Consider the following 8312-nt stretch of genomic DNA (forward strand, 5'->3'; position numbering starts at 1 on the left):
CTAAACCCAAGCCCCCCGTTCGGTGCGGGTCTTGCATTATCGGCTCCCGTCAAGGGAGCCCCTTTTTAAGTTTTCCGGCCTCGAATCTTGCCGGTTGTGGCAAGGGACTTTCTTCTACGTGAAGAACAGCGGCCGCGCCGATCTCATCGATCTTCCTCCCTTCGAAGCGGGGCCCCCCAGCCGGACCAACTGGAGCTACAACCCGAAGTCCGATCACGCTCGAAACCAGCCGGGTGGTACGCTTCTTGACCTCTTTGAAGAAGGAGACCAAGATCTGCTCGGATGATATCATCCGCACTTTTATTTCGCGCCGGGTGCTTCCTCTAAAGCGCCGCGCACATAGGATGAGCGAGATGTATGGCCCGGGCGATCCTACCAAGATCACAGGCCGTCCTCTTAGCAAAAGGGATGTTGTTCGCAAGGCTAAGCAGATTTGCCAAACTCGCTATGCCATCCGATTGGGAATGGGGCCTCCTTCCCCTCGACGACCGATAACCCTCCGACCCAAGAAGTAAGGGATTATGCGACTGGGGTTGTTTTTGGCCGGTAGCTTTCTGCTCTTGCTAATCTTACTTTTTTCTTGTTTCAGGCCAAGGACCGCTTCCCCCTTATTGAAGCAGAGCGGCGTGGACCTTGCCAGCCTCGCGCCCTTGACTCCTTTGACCCGGATCCCTATATTTTCTGGAAGGACTTGAAGATGGGCAAGACCCCGGCAGCGCACCTTGGTCGGTCTCCGCCGAAGCCAACCGGGTCCGCTGACGACTTGACCACGCTTGAGGTATTTTCTTTTCCGGTTTCTTTTACCTTCCGTTATCGCTTTCCTGTGAATTGTTTCTTAGCCAAACTTAATTCATAGATCCATGAGCGCGTGCCGCCCCTGCGCGCCGAGGCCGGCTCCGAGTTCGTGGACAAGCTCATGGCCCAGGGCCAAAAGAACAAGCAGCCGGCATCTGATGCCGGTGCCAGCCAGCCCGTCCCTCCAAGCGCTTCCGGACCGAGCCCCCGGGGAGAAGCAGGTGGGCATAAGTCGCTACGGGCGCAAAGCGATGCCAACCTCTTCCGGGTAAGTTACTCATTTTCCGGCTTGCCTCTTTTTCGCCAAGTTCTTTTTCCGGTTTCCCTTTTCCAACCGTCTTTCTTTCTTTTTCTCAGCCCTGCGCTCAAGCTTGGCCCAAGACAATCGGGCTGTGAAGACTCCGCAAGGACTTCAACCCCTCCTCCTCGCTCAAGCCCGGCACCATCTGGTGCCGGCAACATCTCTGCCTCCCTTTCGGGGGGCACAACAAACTCGGGCGTGCGGCCCCTTCATCATCGGATCACCGCACGGAGGAGGATCCTTCCTTCCCTCCGGAGACCCAGGATACCGGCGCCGACAACATCGGCGCCGGAGAAGAAAAGCTACGGGCGGGCGGAGCCTCCAGCTCCTCCCGTCCTTGAAAAGACAACAACTTCCGCGCCGGAATCTTCCGCGCCGGAAGGTTCTAACCCGGGTGATGCGCCCAGCGCTCCCCAGTCTCCACGCACCCTCCTGATGCCGCCGCCAGGTGCTCCGCGCGCCAAACCCCTCGGGGCCGCTCCTAGCGCGCCGCCGCCCAAGCCCTCCAAGCTCATCAAAGGGAAGGCGACGGCCTCCGGCGCCCTTCCGGCGGCCGCCAGCCTCTAGTGCCGCACGTCTCCAAGGCCGCCGGGGATACCGCCACGAAGGCCACCGGTCTTCTTGGCCGTATAACCGAGTTCAAGCGCCAAGGCCGAGACTCCGGGGCACCTTCGCCCTATGCCCAAAAGTGGAACGCCGCGGACATGACTCCGGCGACCCGCGGCTCGGGCAAGGACAGGCTGCCGGCACCCGACCCCGTCGGGGACCGGTCTTCCGAGGAGCACTTTATGCGGCTTCGCGAGCGCCGTTAAAGAGCTCGACGGCGCGTGGTACGACTCCATGAACAATCTGATGGTATGTTTTGCTAACTTGTCTCAATCTTTACCGGTTTCTTCGTTTCCGGCTTTGTTTTATCTTTTCTTTGGTTTCATGCCGGTTTCTCTCTTGTCTATCTTCCCAGTCCCCGAGTTTTGTGGTGAGAGCGTAGCTCTTAGTGCATAACTTAACTTAAAAATTTAGCGTGAAACCGGCACTGCCAGTCCCCGAGTTTCGGGTTAAATACCTTCTTCTTAGCGCACAATTTAACTTGAAAACTTAGCGCAAAACCGGCACTGCCAGTCCCCGAGTTTCGGGTTAAGAACCTTGTTCTTAGCGCAAAACTTAACTTAAAAACTTAGCGTAAAACCGGCACTGCCAGTCCCCGAGTTTCGGGTTAAGAACCTTGTTCTTAGCGCAAAACTTTACTAACCTCTTTTTATTGAACAGCTCACGGCTGACGCTCGGAAGGCCCTCTTCGAGGAGCTCTTATGGGAGCATCGGGAGCTCGCTGAGGCACACGACAAGTGCCAAGGTAAATTTTGTTTTGCCGGCATCTTCCTTACCGGAAACCTTTCCCTCCTGACATTCGCAATTTCTGCTTAACAGTGATCCCGGAAGCTTCCATTGATGCTCTCAAGGAGCAGCTCGCCACCGCCCAACGTACTATTCTCTCCTTTTTCCTTTAAACTTGGTTTCTTTTTCATTTTTACTAGTATAACCTTGTTAACATTTTCTTTTCCGGTTACAGGGGAGAAGGACCAGCTCATCCGGCAACATAAGGAGGAGCTGGATGCCCTCGAGACCAGCCACCGGGAGCTCAAGACCCAGCTCATCCGACTGGGGCTTGACCATGCCAAGGCCCTCGAAGCCGCTGCGGCTCGATGCAGCGGCCAAGATGGAGGAGGCTTCGGAGGACGCCGATAATGCCAACGTGGTGCTCGCTGGCTGAACTCGGAGGAGATGATCGATGGCGTGTATTTCACACGTTCGTTGGGCAACCCCAAGAGGAAGGTATGATGCGCACAGCAGCAAGTTTTCCCTCGGAAAGAAACCAAGGTTTATCGAACCAGGAGGAGCCAAGAAGCACGTTGAAGGTTGATGGCGGCGGGATGTAGTGCGGCGCAACACCAGGGATTCCGGCGCCAACGTGGAACCTCGCACAACACAACCAAGCTACTTTGCCCCAACGAAACAGTGAGGTTGTCAATCTCACCGACTTGCTGTAACAAAGGATTAACCGTATTGTGTGGAAGATGATTGTTTGCGAGAGAAAACGAGTAGAAACAAGTATTGCAAGTAGATTGTATTTCAAGTAAAGAGAATTGGACCGGGGTCCACAGTTCACTAGAGGTGTCTCTCCCATAAGACGAACGAGCATGTTGGGTGAACAAATTACAGTTGGGCAATTGACAAATAAAGAGAGCATGACAATGCACATACATATCATGATGAGTATAGTGAGATTTAATTGGGCATTACGACAAAGTACATAGACCGCCATCCAACTCGCATCTATGCCTAAAAAGTCCACCTTCGAAGTTATCATCCGAACCCCCTCCGGTATTAAGTTGCAAAACAACGAGACAATTGCATTAAGTATGGTGCGTAATGTAATCAACAACTACATCCTTAGACATAGCATCAATGTTTTATCCCTAGTGGCAACAGCACAACACAACCTTAGAACTTTCATCAACTGTCCCAGGTGTCAATGCAGGCATGAACCCACTATCGAGCATAAGTACCCCCTCTTGGAGTTAAAAGCATCTACTTGGCCAGAGCATCTACTAATAACGGAGAGCATGCAAGATCATAAACAACACATAAGCATAACTTTGATAATCAACATAACAAGTATTCTCTATTCATCGGATCCCAACAAACGCAACATATAGAATTACATATAGATGATCTTGATCATGATAGGCAGCTCACAAGATCCGACAATGATAGCACAATGGGGAGAAGACAACCATCTAGCTACTGCTATGGACCCATAGTCCAGGGGTAGACTACTCACTCATCACTCCGGAGGCGACCATGGCGGTGTAGAGTCCTCCGGGAGATGATTCCCCTCTCCGGCGAGGTGCCGGAGGCGATCTCCAGGATCCCCCGAGATGGGATCGGCGGCGACGGCGTCCCGCAATGTTTTCCGTATCGTGGCTCTCGGTACTGGGGGTTTCGTCACGGAGGCTATTTGTAGGCGGAAGGGCAGGTCAAGAGGCGGCACAGGGGGCCCACACCACAGGCCGGCGCGGCCAAGGGGGGGGGCCGCGCCGCCCTAGGGTTTGGCGCCCCTGTGGCCCCTCTTCGTCTCTCCTTCGGACTTCTGGAAGCTTCGTGAGAAAATAGGCCTCTGGGGCTTTTATTTCGTCCAATTCCGAGAATATTTCTTTACTAGGATTTCGAAACCAAAAACAGCGTAAAACAGACAATCGGCACTTCGGCATCTTGTTAATAGGTTAGTTCCGTAAAATGCACAAATATGACATAAAGTGTGCATAAAACATGTAGATAACATCAATAATGTGGCATGGAACACAAGAAATTATCGATACGTTGGAGACGTATCAGCATCCCCAAGCTTAGTTCTGCTCGTCCCGAGCGGGTAAAACGATAACAAAGATAATTTCTGGAGTGACATGCCATCATAAACTTGATCATACTATTTGTAAAGCATATGTAGAGAATGCAGCGATCAAAACAATGTGTATGACATGAGTAAACAAGTGAATCATAAAGCAAAGACTTTTCATGAATAGCACTTCAAGACAAGCATCAATAAGTCTTGCATAAGAGTTAACTCATAAAGCAATAATTCAAAGTAAAGGTATTGAAGCAACACAAAAGAAGATTAAGTTTCAGCGGTTGCTTTCAACTTGTAACATGTATATCTCATGGATATTGTCAACATAGAGTAATATAATAAGTGCAATAAGCAAGTATGTAAGAATCAATGCACAGTTCACACAAGTGTTTGCTTCTTGAGGTGGAGAGAAATAGGTGAACTGACTCAACATAAAAAGTAAAAGAATGGTCCTCATAGAGGAAAAGCATCGATTGCTATATTTGTGCTAGAGCTTTGATTTTGAAAACATGAAACAATTTTGTCAACGGTAGTAATAAAGCATATGCATCATGTAAATTATATCTTATAAGTTGCAAGCCTCATGCATAGTGTACTAATAGTGCTCGCACCTTGTCCTAATTAGCTTGGACTACCTGGATTATCACCGCAATACATATGCTTTAACCAAGTATCACAAAGGGGTACCTCTATGCCGCCTGTACAAAGGTCTAAGGAGAAAGCTCGCATTTGGATTTCTCGCTTTTGATTATTCTCAACTTAGACATCCATACCGGGACAACATAGACAACAGATAATGGACTCCTCTTTTAATGCTTTAAGCATTCAACAACAATTAATTCTTTTCTCATTAGAGATTTGAGGATGTTTGTCCAAAACTGAAACTTCCACCATGGAACATGGCTTTAGTTAGCGGCCCAATGTTCTTCTCTCACAATATGCATGCTCAAACCATTCAACTCAGTGTAGATCGCCCTTACTTCCGACAAGACGAACATGCATAGCAACTCACATGATATTCAACAATGAGTTGATGGCGTTCCCAAGTAAACATGGTTATCGCACAACAAGCAACTTAATAAGAGATAAAGTGCATAATTACATATTCAATACCACAATAGTTTTTAAGCTATTTGTCCCATGAGCTATATATTGCAAAGGTGAATGATGGAATTTTAAAGGTAGCACTCAAGCAATTTACTTTGGAATGGCTGGAAAATACCATGTAGTAGGTAGGTATGGTGGACACAAATGGCATAGTGGTTGGCTCAAGTATTTTGGATGCATGAGAAGTATTCCCTCTCGATACAAGGTTTAGGCTAGCAAGGTTATTTGAGGCAAACACAAGGATGAACTAGTACAGCAAAACTCACATAAAAGTCATATTGAAAGCATTATAATACTCTATACCGTCTTCCTTGTTGTTCAAACTCAAAACTAGAAATTATCTAGACCTTAGAGAAACCAAATATGCAAACCAAATTTTAGCATGCTCTATATATTTCTTCATTAATGGGTGCAAAGCATATGATGCAAGAGCTTAAACATGAGCACAACAATTGCCAAGTATCACATTACCCAAAACATTTATAGCAATTACTACATGTATCATTTTCCAATTCCAACCATATAACAATTTAACGAAGGAGAAACTTCGCCATGAATACTATGAGTAGAAACCAAGGACATATTTGTCCATAAGCTACAGCTGAGTGTGTATCTCTCCCATAAAGTGAATGCTAGGATCCATTTTATTCAAACAAAACAAAAACAAAAACAAAACGACGCTCCAAGAAAAAGCACATAAGATGTGGCCGAATAAAAATGTAGTTTCAGGGGAGGAACCCGATAATTTGTTGATGAAGAAGGGGATGCCTTGGGCATCCCCAAGCTTAGACGCTTGAGTCTTCTTGATATATGCAGGGGTGAACCACCGGGTGCATCCCCAAGCTTAGAGCTTTTCACTCTCCTTGATCATGTTGCATCATACTCCTCTCTTGATCCTTGAAAACTTCCTCCACACCAAACTCGAAACAACTCATTAGAGGGTTAGTGCACAATATAAATTGACATATTCAGAGGTGACACACTCATTCTTAACACTTCTGGACATTGCATAATGCTACTGGACATTAGTGGATCAAAGAAATTCATCCAACATAGCGAAAGAGGCAATGCGAAATAAAAGGCAGAATCTGTCAAAACAGAACAGTTCGTATTGACGAATTTTAAAATGGCACCAGACTTGCTCAAATGAAAATGCTCAAATTGAATGAAAGTTGCGTACATATCTGAGGATCACGCACGTAAATTGGCATAATTTTCTGAGCTTCCTGCAGGGCAGTGGGCTCAGATTCGTGACAGCAAAGAAATCTGGAACTGCGCAGTAATCCAAATCTAGTACTTACTTTTCTATCAACGGCTTAACTTGGCACAACAAAACTAAAAACTAAGATAAGGAGAGGTTGCTACAGTAGTAAACAACTTCCAAGACACAAAATAAAAGCAAAGTACTGTAGGTAAAAACATGGGTTGTCTCCCATAAGCGCTTTTCTTTAACGCCTTTCAGCCTAGGCGCGAAAGTGTGTATCAAGTAACATCGAGAGATGAAGCATCAACATCATAATTTATTCTAATGATAGAATCATAAGGTACCTTCATTCTCTTTCTAGGGAAGTGTTCCATACCTTTCTTGAGAGGAAATTGATATTTTATATTTCCTTCCCTCATATCAATAATAGCACCAACAGTTCAAGAAAAGGTCTTCCCAATATAATTGGACAAGATGCATTGCATTCAATATCCAAGACAACAAAATCAACGGGAACAAGATTATTGTTAACGGTAATGCGAACATTATCAACTTTACCCAAAGGTTTCTTTGTAGAATGATCAGCAAGATTAACATCCAAATAACAATTTTTCGACGGTGGCAAGTCAAGCATATTATAAATTTTCTTCGAGCATAACGAAATACTTGCACCAAGATCACATAAAGCATTACAATCAAAATCTTTAACCTTCATCTTAATGATGGGCTCCCAACCATCTTCTAGCTTTTTAGGAATAGAGGCTTCGCGCTCTAGTTTCTCTTCTCTAGCTTTTATGAGAGCATTTGTAATATGATGCGTGAAGGCCAAATTTATAGCACTAGCATTAGGACTTTTAGCAAGTTTTTGCAAGAACTTTATAACTTCAGAGATGTGGCAATCATCAAAATTCAAACCATTATAATCTAAAGCAATGGGATCATCATCCCCAATGTTGGAAAAAATTTCAGCGCTTTATCGCGAGCAGTTTCAGCAGTTTTAGCGGCTCGAGCAGTTTTTCGCGCTTTGCATTAGAAGTGGAAACATTGCTAACACCAATTCTTTTATTAGTATGAGTAGGAGGTGCAGCAACATGTGTAGCATTATCATTACTAGTGGTGGTAATAGTCCAAACTTTAGCTATATTTTTCTCTTTAGCTAGTTTTTCATTCTCTTCTCTATCCCACCTAGCACGCAGTTCAGCCATTAATCTTATATTCTCATTAATTCTAACTTGAATGGCATTTGCTGTAGTAGTAATTTTATCATCTAAATCCTCAGGTTTAGCAGCCATTTTATTAATTAAAGAAGATTGTGATGCAGACATGTATGAGATTCGGGTTTCAAAGCACTAGCAAGTTTAGTTTGCAACCCCGAGATTTCCCTATTCAGATTTTCAAGTTGATTTCCTATATTCTTCAACAAGGTAGATTGATCATTCATAATTTTAGTAAACAATTTATTTTGCTCATATTGTGATTGCATAAAACTCTTGGTGGAT

Source organism: Lolium rigidum, chromosome 5 (assembly GCF_022539505.1).
Source record: "Lolium rigidum isolate FL_2022 chromosome 5, APGP_CSIRO_Lrig_0.1, whole genome shotgun sequence".
NCBI lineage: Eukaryota > Viridiplantae > Streptophyta > Magnoliopsida > Poales > Poaceae > Lolium > Lolium rigidum.